Raw genomic sequence first — 15,454 nt, forward strand, 5'->3', positions numbered from 1 at the left:
TGTGTGCGTGGGTTTCCTCCGGGTGCTCCGGTTTCCTCCCACAGTCCAAAGATGTGCAGGTTAGGTGGATTGGCCATGGTAAATTGCCCTTAGTGTCCAAAATTGCCCTTAGTGTTGGGTGGGGTTTACTGGGTTATGGGGATAGGATGGAGGTGTTGACCTTGGGTAGGGCGCTCTTTCCAAGAGCCGGTGCAGACTCGATGGGCCGAATGGCCTCCTTCTGCACTGTAAATTCTATCTATCTATGACCATAGGCTGCTTTCCCCTTTGAGGGGGCGAGTTGACTGTTGGCGATTTAACCTGAGGATCACCACAGGCGTGGGGCAAGTTTGAGAAGGCAGGCCTTCATGAATAACCTCAACTGGCATGGGAATTGAACCTACTCTGCTGCCCTTGCTCTGCATCCCAAACCAGCTGTCTAGCCAACTGAGCTAAACCGCCTCCATTTTGAATCTGGGTACACAGACACTCTATGGGAGCCAGCCAAACCGGATGGTGAGGCTGGACGAATGCCAAGGCCGATCTGATGCCACTGCTGCCGTTTTAGAGCTCAATACTCTGGCTCACGTCCTTTCTTAACCTTACACAGCAGAACATCAATTAAACGGCAGTGGGAGCAGATCTGTCTGCAGGAGGCCATGTTTACTCTGGTTTCTCGAGAGAGCAATTCTCCTAACTCAACATCAGTGAGGATCAGTGAATTTTCCCGGATGGTTCACAATTACTTTTTAAAAAATTTCGAGTACCCTATGATTTTTTTTTCCAATTAAGGGGCAATTTAGCATGTCCAATCCACTGACCCTGCACATCTTTGGGCTGTGGGGGTGAGACCCATGCAGACACGGGTAGAATGTGCAAACTCCACTTGGACAGTGACCCGGGGCTGGGATCAAACCCGGGTCCTCGGTGCCGTGAGGCAGCAGTGCTAACCACTGCATCACCATGCCACCCTAATAGTTCACAATTCCAACCCCAGCTTCAGATCCGGGTTGGGAACCTGGGAGTGGCCATGGTCAGACATCAGTTGCGCTCTCTGGAGGTGGCCAAAAAATATGCTGCCTGCGTGCACCCCACCCAATTAAGGACAGTGGGTGTTGTCTGACTGGCAGCTCCAACTGAGATAGGCACTTCTGAGGCAGATAGCAGAATGTGAGGGCATGGACACTCTCCTGCATTGTTCAGAAATAGTGAAAAAACGCTCCAGACCACAGCTGTCAAGCCAGCAGAGCGCAAAGGTGAACCACAAGACAGCTTGAAAGATGGCCATCACACGCGAGCAGGTCCGTGCTGGGTGAGTGAGATGAGGCTTCCCGTGAAGTAACGTTCTCCAATCCATCATAGCCAGCCCACACCTCACACCATCATAGTTTCCTTTATTTAGGTTCAGGATCCTGGGGCGTCATTCTCCGACCCCCCCGTGAATCCCGCCCCCGCCGTTTGCCGAAGTCTCCGGTACCGGATATTCGGCGGGGGTGGGAATCGGGCCGCGCCGGTTGGCGGGCCCCCCCGCTGGATTCTCCGGCCCGGATGGGCCGAAGTCCCGCCAATAAATTGCCTGTCCCGCCGGCGTAAATTAGAGTACCTATTTACCGGTGGGACAAGGCGGCGTGGTCGGGCTCTGGGGTCCTGGGGGGGGGGGGGGGGGCGCGGGGCGATCTGACCCCGGGGGGTCCCCCACGGTGGCCTGGCCCGCGATCGGGGCCCACCGATCCGCGGGTGGGCCTGTGCCATGGGGGCACTCTTTCCCTTCCGCCTCCGCAACGGTCTCCACCATGGCGGAGGCGGAAGAGACTCTCCCCACTGCGCATGCGCGGGAAACTTTCAGCGGCCGCTGACGCTCCCGCGCATGCGCCGCCCCGACATGTCATTTCCGCGCCAGCTGGCGGGGCAACAAAGGCCGTTTCCGCCAGCTGGCGGGGCGGAAATCCCTCCGGTGCCGGCCTAGCCCTTCAATGTTGGGGCTCGGCCCCCAAAGATGCGGAGCATTCCGCACCTTTGGGGCGGCGCGATGCCCGTCTGATTGGTGCCGTTTTGGGCGCCAGTCGGCGGACATCGCGCCGTTTGGGGAGAATTTCGCCCCTGGTCTCAGAATCAACTACGTCACTCTCCACCTTGATAAATAATTACATCATATAATGATCGCTCATCCCCAAGGGGTCGTGCACAGTTAGATTGCCAATTATTCCTTTCTCATTACAAAATAGCCAGTCTAGGATGACCTCTTCTCTAGTTGATTCCTCAATCTATTGGTCCAGAAAACCATCCCGTACACACTTCAGGAATTCTCCTCTATGTATTGTTATTAATTTGATTTGTCAAATCTATATGCAGATTAAAGTCACCCATAATTACAGCTGTTCCTTTATTGCATGTGCCTCTAATTTCTTGTTTGATGCCATTCCCAACATCATCACTGCAGTTTCGGGATCTATATAGATCCCGCACTAACATTTTTCGCCCCTTGGTGTTTCTCAGCTCAACCCATACAAATTCCACATTGTCAGAGCTAATATCCTTCCTCACTTTTGCGTTAATTTCCTATTTAACCAGCAATGCAACTTCATTGCCTTTTCCTTTTTGTCTCTCCTTCCTAAATACTGAATAATCCTGGATGATGTTCAATTCCAATCACTGATTGCGTGCAGCCATGTCTCCATAATCCCGATTATATCCATTTAGATCTATTTGCGTGATTAATTCATCCACTTTATTGCGAATGCTCCGCACATTAAGGCACAGAGCCTTTTTTTTTTCAAATGTTTTTATTCTCCATTTTCACATTTTCCTTCAAAATTTACACCCCACCCACAGACAGTAAATGGTAACAAATACAAAATCAATCCCCTCAACAATAACAACGATCCCATCCTCCCACCACCCCAAACAATGGCCCACCTGCCAATATATGCATCCAATAAAACAAATCCTCCCATGGTGGAAACAAAAAACAAAGGAGAAAAAGAAAAAGGAGTCCGGGACCGCCCATGGTCACCATTAACCTATAGAGTCCATTCCCACCCCCCCTACACTCAACGCCATCCAACCTCTGAAAGAGTACTGTACATGATACCCAAGAATTGTAAACAACCCCCCCCCCCTCTCCAACTCCTCCCGTCCACTGCCTCCTGTAAAACTCCTCCCCCCAACCTCGGTTCCTTACCCCCAACTTTCCACCCCGGCTAGACCACTCGTACCCTGTTCTGCCAGGCTCCGATGGCCGCAGCCCCTCCCCCCACCTCACTCCCGTTCACTGGCCGGCTTAAACCGGCCAGCGTGGAGGCCCCCGCCCGGGTCCCTTTCCCCCTTATCGGCCCTAGGAAAGCCCAGAAATCCCCTTTTAGCACACAAACCCCGTATATCCAACTACACCCCAAAGAGCCCTCATTTCGAGTGAAAGTCCCATCACTTCCCTTGTCCATGATGTGGAGATGCCGGTGTTGGACTGGGGTGAGCACAGTAAGAAGTCTTACAACACCAGGTTAAAGTCCAACAGGTTTGTTTCGATATCACTAGCTTTCGGAGCACTGCTCCTTCCTCAGGTGAATGAAGAGGTATGTTCCAGAAACACATATATAGACAAATTCAAAGATGCCAAACAATGCTTGGAATGCGACCATTAGCAGGTGATTAAATCTTTACAGATCCAGAGATGGGGTAACCCCAGGTTAAAGAGGTGTGAATTGTGTCAAGCCAGGACAGTTGGTAGGATTTTGCAGGCCAGATGGTGGGGGATGAATGTAATGCGACATGAATCCCAGGTCCCGGTTGAGGCCGCACTCATGTGTGCGGAACTTGGCTATAAGTTTCTGCTCGGCGATTCTGCGTTGGTGCGCGTCCTGAAGGCCGCCTTGGAGAACGCTTACCTGGAGGTCAGAGGCTGAATGGCCTTGACGGCTGAAGTGTTCCCCGACTGGAAGGGAACATTCCTGCCTGGCGATTGTCCAAATATTGTCCTTCCCTTGTCCAAATATATACAACATTGGCTCCTTTAGCCCATACACCCGCGCACAGTGATACAAAAAAGAAGAAAATACAGTCCTGAGGTTACATCGGCACATGGCCATTCCTCAATTTGTCAGTTCTGCCACAGTCCTTCTGCCTTCACAAACTCCTCCGCTGCTTCCGCCGTTCCAAAATAAAAGTCCCTGAGCTTGTAAGTCACCCTCAGCTTCGCTGGATATACAATGCCGCACTGCACCTTGCTAATGTACAGTGCCCTCTTCACCCGGTTGAAGGCAGCCCGCCTCCTCGCCAGCTCCACCGTAAAGTCCTGGTATACACAGATACCAGCTCCAGCCCACTGCACCACCCGCTTCTGCTTGGCCCAGCTCAGGACCTTCTCCTTCACACTGTACCAAGGAAACACAGAGTTACTACTCTTGGCGGCTCACTCGCCTTTGGTACAGGCCTCCATGACCGATGAGCCCGATCCAGCTCATATCGGGAGGGATCCTCCCCCTCCACCAATAGTTTCGCCAGCATCGCGGCGTCGGCCTCGATCCTTCAATTCCTTCGGGCAGCCCCACAATCCTCAAATTCTGTCGCCTGGATCTGATTTCCAGGTCTTCCATTTTTCCTCGCAGATCCTTGTTAATCTCCATCACCTTCCGCATCTCCTTCCCCATCGAGGTAAGTTGATCACCGTGCTGCAATAATGTCTCCTCCACTTCCTTCAGCGCCTCTCCTTGCTCCCGCACCTCCGCTACTGCGCTCGCCGCCGCTGTCGTCACCGGGGAAATCACCTCCTCCACCAGCGCACTCAAAACCTCCCTCATCTCCTTCCTCATTGTCTCCATGTATTTTGTAAACTGCCTTTCGAATTCCACAGCCATCACCTTAGTTATTTCTTCAGCCGTAAGCAATGCGGCCTCCCCTGGTGCTCCAGTCTCCATTTTCCTTGGTGACCCCATGGTGACCTTTCCACTCCCCGACGGACCTTCAGCTGTTTTTTTTACGGCCGTTCTTTTGCTCACCCTCAACATTTTTCTTCACTGTGCCTTCACTGTGCCTCCTCTGTGCCTTCTCCCGGCTTTTGCCGCCTCCGTGGACCCTGGGACCGGGCTTAAAGCCCCGAAAATGCCGTTCCCGAACAGGAGCCCTCCATTGTGCGGCTGCCTCCCGCCCGCCGTCACCGGAAGCCTCCAAGGCACAGAGCCTTAAGGCTTGTCATTTTAACATTCCTTCTCCCGTCCCATTATTTTTCACTGAGGCCCTGTTTGATTCTGGATACAGTAGTTTTATCGTCACCGCTATGAATACTAATTTTTAATTACAATTAAAAAAAAAATTTAACTGGATTTAAATTCCCTAGCTGCCGAGGCGAGATTTGAACCTATATCTCCAGATCATTAGTACAGTAATCGAATCATAATACCGCCACACCTCTGAAATAAACGGAGTAATTAATCAGATCAAAAGGATTTTTAAAAACACAACAATGGGATGGCTGAGACCCATTGCCGACAAGTCCATGGCGTGCAGGAACTATAGGATGTATCCCAGGTAATCACATGTATGGGAAGCGTCTCTAGCTGCTCAACCATGAGCTCAGGGTATCCATTGCATTCACCTTGTGTGAAATTCTGAGAAAACTTTCTCTTTCAGGACATTGTTACGCCCACAGCCACAAAGGTTGCAAGAGAGTAGTAAACAGTCACCATTGGTGGCCATTCGGTGGCGTTTTGGCAGGGTAGGAAGAGGCAGAAAGTGTGCAAAACCCGGTGGTATAGAGGCATCTTGGTGCCTTGGTACATGAATCACTAAAAGCTAGTATGCAAGTGACTAGGAAAGTAAATGGAACAAATGGAACATTGGCATTTCTTGCAAGTGGAATCGAATAAAAAAATTAGGGAATTTTTCGGTGCTGTACATGCCTTGATGAGACCACATTTGGAATTGTCGTGTTGGGTGTTCCAATACACAAATGAATCAGCACGGTTGTAGATGGTACAACTCTGTTTTATTATTCTGTACAATAATAACTATTAACGTCTGGCTGTGGTTCGTACTTCACCAGTTAACCTGTGGACCCAGCCCTAGCACTATCGTAGAGAGGCACTCAGCACATGGTGTCTGTCTGAGTGTCACGCTGTGAGCTCTGTGCTCTGAGCTATCTCCTGGTAGAATGAGCGGGAACTGTGGTGTTCCCTGTTTTATAGTGCGTGTGCTCTCACTGGTGATTGGCTGCGATGTTGTGTGTGTTGGTTGGTCCATCTACCTGTCCATCAGTGTGTGTGTGTGATTGCACCATGATATGCTAATGTGGATATCATGACATCCCCCCTTTTCACAAGGATATGTGCCTACATGGTAATAAATATTGGTGTGTACTGAGTGCAGCTGAGTATGTGTGTGCAATATTTACAACATGAGGCTAAACTATATACATAGGAAGGTGTCAGGTGCAACAGAGCAACGAGGTTGTACCACAAACAAAACAAATGCAATCATCAAATATCGAAAGAGAACTCCTGGAACGACAAGAAAGAAACACGTTAACAGTATTGCACAACAATGCAGTGAGTCCAATGTGCAAACAGGCTCATAAGTCCAGTCTATTAGGTGGGCGAAGAATTCGGGTTGACCGCCTCAAGGGTGGGTCAGGATCCACCGGCTGAGGAATGGGCCTGGCCACGGGCGAGAGAGGAATAGGCAGAGTGGCAGGAAGCTCAACAAAGGCGACATCAGGGTCAACAGGAGAGCGTGGCACTGGTGCATGATCGCGTAGCGAGCGCGGAAGCAGTCGAAGGGCCCGCCGATTACGCCGGCGAATGGAGCCATCAGGCAAGGGATCCAGGAACGAACGGGGAGCCACGCGGCGGAGTACCTCGGCGATTGCCGACCAGCCTCCCTCCGGTAGGTGGATGCGGACATTGTCTCCAGGCGCCGGGGCAGGAAGATCAGTTGCCCGAGCGTCATGTGCCACCTTCTGCTGAGCACGCTGCTGTCGCATCCTTTGCAGTATTGGAGCATGGTCGGGTTTTGGAACATGAATGGACGGCACAGTGGTCCTGAGGGTGCGACCCATCAACAGCTGGGCTGGTGTGAGGCCTGTGGACAGTGGGGCCGAGCGATAGGCCAGCAGGGCTAAACAGAAGTTAGATCCGGCATCAGCAGCCTTGCAGAGGAGCCACTTCACGATATGGATGCCATTTTCCACCTTGCCATTCGACTGAGGATGCAAGGGACTGGACGTCACGTGTGTGAAGCCGTATGAAGTGGCAAAAGAAGACCATTCTTGGCTCGCGAAACAGGGCCCGTTGTCGGACATGACAGTGAGCGGAGTTCCATGGTGAGCGAAGGTTTCTTTTCATGCTCTAATGACAGCTGATGATGTCAAGTCGTGCAGGCGTATGACCTCCGGATAGTCAATTATTATGACGTAGTCCCTGCCGAGCGCATGAAAGAGGTCCACACCCACCTTCGCCCAGGGGGACGTTACCAACTCATGGGGCTGAAGTGTCTCAGGGGATTGTGCCGGCTGAAACCTTTGGCAGGTGGGGCAGTTGAGCACCATGTTGGCGATGTCATCGCTGATGCCCGGCCAGTACACAGCTTCTCGGGCCCTCCGCCTGCACTTCTCAACCACGAGATGGCCTTCGTGCAATTGTTCGAGGACAAGCCGGTGCATGCTGTGTGGGATCACAATCCGGTCTAACTTTAGGAGGACACCATCAATGACGGCCAAGTCGTCCCGGACATTGTAGAATTGTGGGCACTGCCCCTTGAGCCACCCTTCCGTCATGTGGCACATCACATGTTGTAGAAGGGGGTCAGCCGCTGTCTCACGGCGAATGTGGGCCAGACATGCGTCAGTAGCCGGCAGATTGGCCGATGTGAAGGCTACTTGTGCGTCGATCTGACAAACGAACCGCTCAGATTCGGGCGGTGTGCTCACTGCTCTGGACAGGGCATCCGCGATGATGAGGTCCTTTCCCGGGGTGTAGACAAGTTGGAAGTCGTACCTCCGGAGCTTGAGCAGAATGCGCTGGAGGCAAGGGGTCATCTCGTTGAGGTCCTTCTGGATGATGCGATGGTCGGTCTCCACAGTAAACTGCGGAAGACCATACACATAATCGTGGAATTTGTCGATGCCAGTCAACAAACCCAGGCACTCCTTTTCGATCTGCACATAGCGCTGTTCTGTGGGGGTCATGGCCCGTGAGGCATAGGCGACCGGGGCCCATGATGCAGTGTCATCCCGTTTCAGGAGTACCGCCCCAATGCCGGACTGGCTGGCATCAGTCGAGATCTTTGTGTCCCGAGTAGTGTCGAAGAACGCCAGCACCGGGGCGGTGGTGAGCTTGACCTTGAGCTCCTCCCATTCCTTCTGGTGTGCGGGCAGCCACTGGAATTCCGTTGTCTTCTTGACCAGATGGCGAAGAGCCGTTGTGTGCGAGGCCAGGTTGGGAATAATCTTCCCCAGGAAGTTGACCATCCCGAGAAAGCGTAGCACTGCCTTCTTGTCTGCCGGCTGCGGCATGGCTGCGATGGCTGCCACTTTGTCGGCATCCGGACTCACCCCTGACTGGGATCTGTGGTCCCCCAGAAACTTTAGCTCAGTTTGGCCAAAAGGCACTCAGCACATGGTGTCTGTCTGAGTGTCACGCTGTGAGCTCTGTGCTCTGAGCTATCTCCTGGTAGAATGAGCGGGAACTGTGGTGTTCCCTGTTTTATAGTGCGTGTGCTCTCACTGGTGATTGGCTGCGATGTTGTGTGTGTGTTGGTTGGTCCATCTACCTATCCATCAGTGTGTGTGTGTGATTGCAACATGATATGTTAATGTGGATATCATGACAGGAATGTTGTGTGCAGTTTTGATCTCCTTATTTGAAAATATATATATATAACGGCATCATAAGCAGTGCGGAGAAAGTTGACTCAACTCATAACTCTGACAAGGGGCCTGAAGAAAGGGGGCTTGATTTCCTGGCCCCCCCCAGTGTGTGTTTCTGGCGCTGGTGTTCGCTGGCAGTGGGATTCTGTACTCCTGCCGCTTGTCAATGGGATTTCCCGTTGATGCCACCCGAGGCTGCCGGGAAGGGACCAAGTGCATTATAGCCAAAATTTTAGAAGACTCAAGGACGTCAACCCATTGAAACATATAAGATTCTGAGCAGGATTTCCAGGGTGAGTTCTGAGAGGATGTGCGAAATTCTCCACCTCGTGCCACCGGCAGCGGAGTTCCCAATGAGGCCAAGAATCCAGCGGGTGGGGCCGATCCGTTCCGATGCTTCGGCCCGCCAGCGTCAGGGTTGAGATTCACGCCCCACACCATGCACCAGCGAGAGGATGCAAATGGGTCATTTCCGGGCCCGAGTGGTCCTCCGGGCCAGGAAACACGTGGGTGAGAATCACTACTGGTCCTGGCGAGCGTGGCCCTGAGGTGATGAACCTCACGGTGGACTAGGGAGATAATTCTTAAAGGGAGTTGCCCCCAAAGTCCATCCGAGGGCCACTCTCGCCCTCCCCACAATGCAAGACGTGCCAAGGGAATCCCTTGCAATCCATGTCATTTGTGCTCCCAATGTAAGGGTAAATCAGGTGCAATTCAGCTCCGGTGGGAGAACATTGGGTGGGATTCTCCACTTGCTGACAGCGAAATCGTATTTGGTGATTCGACAGAGAATCCCTTTTGACGGCGAAATCGGGGGCAGCTCCTTTTTTCAGATGCTCCGCACCCTCCAAAACGGGGTCATCGCTGAGTACACCGCATGCCGTTGGGACGGCCTCAGGACGTCACCTGAAGCCCCCGATGGGCCGACTTCCCGATGGCGTGGGACATGTGTGCTCTGTGTTTTCGTCAGTCTCGCGTGGCGGATGCGGACTGTGTCCAATGCCGCCAGTCAGTGGGGGAGCCGTTCTGCTGGCCGGGGGGGGCTTCAGCGGGAACTGAGGGGGACTGGTGTGGGGTGGTCCGGGGGTAGCGAGGGGTCTGGCTGTTTTTGTCGGGAACGCCAGGGGTTTTACGTGGCACAGTTGCTAGCCTGCCACCAGGCGGCGCATTGGTGCGGGGATGCACCAATATATTCAAGACTGCGTTAGACATATTTTTGGTCAACAAGGGAGTCGAGGATTATGGGGGAGCAGGCAGGAAAGTGGATTTAAGGCCACAATCAGATCAACCATGATCTTATTGAAAGGTGGGGCAGGCGCGAGGGGGCTAATGGCCCACTCCTTCTCTAATTCTTATGTTCTTAACATTTTTTTACATTGTCAGTTATCAATGTGAATAACGTATATTGATTTGAACATTTGACAAACATTAGCAACACAGCGTAGATTTTTTCATGAGAAATAATCAGGCCAATAGCACAGATGATTGGAGTTGCTGAAGCATGTTTCCCCATCAGGATGTGTTTGGACCATGCTTATTAATCTCTGTTTATTATCACACCTTGGTGTTGCACAGTCAACATTTATCATGCAGACTCCTACAAAACCCAACACAATTGTTCGGTGTTCAAAATATAATGTAACCTGAATATATCTTTAATGATTTAAGGTGTGACCCTCTCATCTGTAGCTCGGACCCTAAGCCTACTGGGAAATATGACCAAGTTAAAAGAGACACTATAGCCTGATGGGTATTCGTAAAAACACTAGCAAAGTGAAGACACCAGCAAAGCCTGATGGTTAAAAAGGCTAACTCTGTATCAGCATTAACAGCATAAACAATGGATGTCTGCAGTGAAGAACAGGATGTGCAGTCAGTGAGTGAGCATAACATAAGAACATAAGAACTAGGAGCAAGAGTAGGCCATCTGGCCCCTCGATTCTGCTCCGCCATTCAATGAGATCATGGCTGATCTTTTGTGGACTCAGCTCCACTTTCCCGCCCAAACACCATAACCCTTTATTCCTTTATTCTTCAAAAAACTATCTATCTTTATCTTGTAAACATTTAATGAAGGAGCTTCAACTGCTTCACTGGGCAGGAAATTCCATAGGTTCACAACCCTGTGGATGAAGAAGTTCCTCCTAAACTCAGTCCTAAATCTACTTCCCCTTATTTTGAGGCTGTGTCCCCTAGTTCTGCTTTCACCCGCCAGTAGAAACAACTTCCCCGCATCTATCCTGTCTATTCCCTTCATAATTTTATATGTTTCTATAAGATCCCCCCCCCGCATCCTTCTAAATTCCAATGAGTACAGTCCCAATCTACTCAACCTCTCCTCGTAATCCAACCCCCTCAACTCTGGGATTAACCTAGTGAGCACAGGAGCTAATTGGACAATGGCTGTTGCTATGCTTTGGACAGACAGTGATCAAACACAGGACCCTGTATGTCAAGTTCCTGAGAGAATTACGACCCCTGAGTGAGTCACAACTCTTTGAACATTTGGAACTCAAGGACAGTGATTGATTACTGTTGAACTTTGATCTCATGAATGGAATCATGACATCAGTGGCAGCGAGATTTGGATAAGAAGGAGAGACAAAGAGATTTCATTAGCTTCAAGGAACAACATCGCTGAAGAAGGAAGCCTCAAGTCTTCTGTTTGCACAACAAAGAACAATACAGCACAGGAACAGGCCCTTCGGCCCTCCAAGCCTGTACCGGTCATGATACCAACCTTTGCCAAAACCCTCAGCACTTCCTTGTGCCGTATCCCTCTATACCCATCCTATCCATGTATTTGTCAAGGTGCCTTTCAAACACCTTTAATGTATCTGCTTCCACAACCTCCCCTGGCAACGCGTTCCAGGCACTCAACCACCCTCTGCGTAAAAAATGTGCCTTGCACATCTCCTCTAAACTTTGCCCCATGGACCTTAAACATATGCTCCCTAGTGACTGACCCCTCCACCCTGGGAAAGAGTGCCTGCCCATCTACTCTATCCAAGCCCTTCATAATCTTGCAGACCTATATCAGGTCACCCCACAACTTCCGCCTTTCTAATGAAAACAGCCTGAGTCAATGGAGTCTGATCTCCACTTGTGCCTGGCCAACTGTGATTGAGTAGCGGAGCTCTCCACAAGTCTAACTAGAAGTTAGATAAATCTTAATAGTTTGACCTATGCTTGTGAACTTGTAGTGGTAGCAAAGGAAGATCGAATAATTTATGTGCTATCAATGCGGTTTATGGTAGAACCTCTCTTGTAATAGTGATAAGCATTGAGATTTTATATTGTGTTCAACAAAGATGTGATTTGATTTAAAGATAAAGCTGTTGTGTCTATCAATTGACTAGAGAAAGGGTTCCGGTCAACACAGCCAACTGACCCTTGGCTGCATCGAGAGTTTTCATTCAATGGGAAAATCTGATTGATTGCAGATGCCACATTGATAGCTAAGTGTTTACAGTCTTGACCATGTCATCCCATTCAAATGTATGGATGTTATTAACACTTTGTGATCATAATGCGTCTTTAATGCTTTAAAGACCGCTGTTATTTTATGGTCTCTGGCCATGCACTGGCCATGCAAAGTCGCAGGGTGAATATATTAAAAGTAGTTCTTGTTTTCAATGCCTCAGTGGTTACCTGCTCAGTATGCAGACAAGATGCACACTTACCTCCTTGGGTGGTTGTGGTAAACCACTGTGTTCCTATATTAAGGGTTGTACGGTAGAACCTGCACTACAGGTTCATCTGGGCCCCTGCATGCTAGCTCCGCCCAGGAGCCGGGTTATAAATATGCGTGGCCTTCAGCTAGCATCCATTTCGTCAGCTGCTGTAGGAGGCCACACTTCAGATACTAATAAAGCCTCAGTTTGAATTCAACTTCGTCTCCAGCCAAATTGATCGTGTCTCAATTTATTAGTATCTGATTCAGAAGATGGACCTCCGGGTTAAACCAGATCGACTGCAACTGGATCCACACGCAAGCGATGCCAGAAAGGACTTTCAGCACTGGCTAGCTTGTTATCAACCCGGCGCAGACCCCTGTTCCAGAGGCTCAGAAGATTCAAATCTTGTACTCCAGACTCAACTCTAAAATCTTCCCGCTGATCCAGGATGCGCCCAATTATGCTGACGTTATGACTCGACTCAAAGAGAGTTATGAGCAGAAGACAAACACGCTCTTTGCCAGACATGCGCTCACAACGCGTACTCAACTACCTGGTGAGTCAATCGAGGACTTCTGGAGGGCCCTGATCCCACTAGTTCGGGACTGTGACTGCCAGGACGTTACAGCTAAGGAGCACTCAGATCTCCTTACGAGGGACGCTTTTGTAACTGGGATTGGGTCCGATGTTATCAGGCAGCGGCTCCTGGAAGGGGCCACGCGCGACCTCGCAGAGACTAAAACACTAGCGTTTTCCATGACGGTCACCCTGCGCAATGTACAGTCCTACGCCCCCAACCGCGCAGCCCACTCCTCCTACGCTTCATGGGCCCCACAGGCAGCCGCCCCAGCGGGGGCGCTACCCACCCAGTACGCCTGCGCTACGCGCCAGCCGGTGATCTCCGGGGGGCCCCGATGCTATTTTTGCGGCCAACAAAGACACCCCCGCCAATGCTGCCCGGCCCGCACTGCCCTTTGTGAGGCCTATGGGAAGAAGGGCCACTACGCAGCAGTGTGCCAGTCCCGCTCAGCGGCAGCGGTCGCCCCCACCCCCCTCCCGGTCACGGACAATGGGCGCCACTATCCTCCCCAGGCCATGTTTGAGCAATGGGCGCCGCAATCTTCTCCCCCACACAACACGTGCGTTTCATGGGTGCTGCCCTCTTGCTCCACCCCGCAACGTGCGTTCCATGGGCGCCGCCATTTTGTGACTCCCAGGACCTCCGGGCGCCGCCATCTTGTCCACCCCGCAGCACACGGAGACCAACGGCGTTTGAGGACCCCAACGCAGCGGCCGCCTCACTATCCGATGATCAACCACGACTCGAATCCATGGTAATCGACTAGTCCAGACCACACACTCTGACCAACGCATCCACCAGCGTGAAAGTCAACGGCCACGTGACCTCTTGCCTACTGGACTCCGGGAGCATCGAGAGCGTTGTACATCCAAATGCGTCCTCCCTAACCTCTGCGCTGCACTTATCCTTGGCCTGGATTTTCAGTGCAACCTCCAGAGCCTGACCCTTAAATTCGGCGGACTCTTACCACCCCTCACTTTGTGCGGCCTTGCGACCCGAAAGGTCAATCCTCCTTCCCTCTTTGCCAATCTAACTCCAGATTGCAAACCCGTCGCCACCAGGAGCAGACGGTACAGCACCCAGGATAAGGCCGTTATCAGGTCCGAGGTCCAGCGGTTGCTTCGGGAGGGAGTCATCATGGCCAGCAACAGCCCCTGGAGAGCTCAAGTGGTAGTGGTTAAGTCTGGGGAGAAAAACCGAATAGTCGTGGGCTACAGCCAGACCATCAACAGGTACACGCAGCTCGATGCATACCCCCTCCCACGCATATCTAACATGGTTAACCAGATTGCACAGTACCGGGTCTTCTCAACGGTGGACCTGAAATCCGCTTACCACCAGCTCCCCATCCATAAATCAGACCGGCCATACACCGCCTTCGAGGCAGACGGCCGGCTATATCACTTCCTTAGGGTTCCCTTCGGCATCACCAATGGGGTTTTGGTCTTCCAAAGGGCGATGGACCGAATGGTCGACCGGTACGGCTTGCGGGCCATGTTTCCGTACCTAGACAATGTGACCATCTGCGGCCATGATCAGCAGGACCACGACGCCAACCTGGCAAAATTCCTCCGCACCGCCACTCTCCACAACCTCACGTACAACAAGAAGTGTGTGTTCCGTACAAACCGCATAGCCATCCTCGGCTACATGGTCCAGAAAGGAGTTCTGGGGCCCGATCCCGACCGCATGCGCCCCCTCATGGAGCTTCCCTTCCCCCACTGCCCCATGGCCCTCAAACACTGCCTGGGGTTCTTCTTGTATTACGCTCAGTGGGTCCCAAACTATGCGGACAAGGCCCGCCCACTCATACAGTCCACTCATTTCCCCCTGACGGCAGAGGCCCAACAGGCCTTCGCCCGGATCAGAGCTGATATCGCCAAGGCCACAATGCACGCTGTCGACGAAACACTTCCTTTCCAAGTAGAAAGCGACGCATCGGACGTCGCCCTTGCGCCACCCTCAACCAGGCAGGCAGGCCCATGGCATTCTTTTCCCGCACTCCCCATGCCTCCGAAATTCAGCACTCATCCGTCGAAAAGGAGGCCCAAGCTATCATTGAGGCTGCGCAACATTGGAGGCATTACCTGGCCGGCAGGAGATTGACTCTCCTCACTGACCAACGGTCGGTAGCCTTCATGTTCTACAACACGCAGCGGGGCAAGATCAAAAATGACAAAATCTTGCGGTGGAGAATCGAGCTCTCCACCTAGAACTACGAGATTAAGTATCGCCCTGGCAAACTCAACGAGCCCCCAGACGCCCTATCCCGAGGTACATTTGCTACCGCACAGGTAGACCGACTCCGGACCCTGCACGACAGCCTTTGTCACCCAGGGGTCACTCAGTTGTACCACTTCA

Source organism: Scyliorhinus torazame, chromosome 5, assembly GCF_047496885.1.
Source record: "Scyliorhinus torazame isolate Kashiwa2021f chromosome 5, sScyTor2.1, whole genome shotgun sequence".
NCBI classification, from domain to species: domain Eukaryota; kingdom Metazoa; phylum Chordata; class Chondrichthyes; order Carcharhiniformes; family Scyliorhinidae; genus Scyliorhinus; species Scyliorhinus torazame.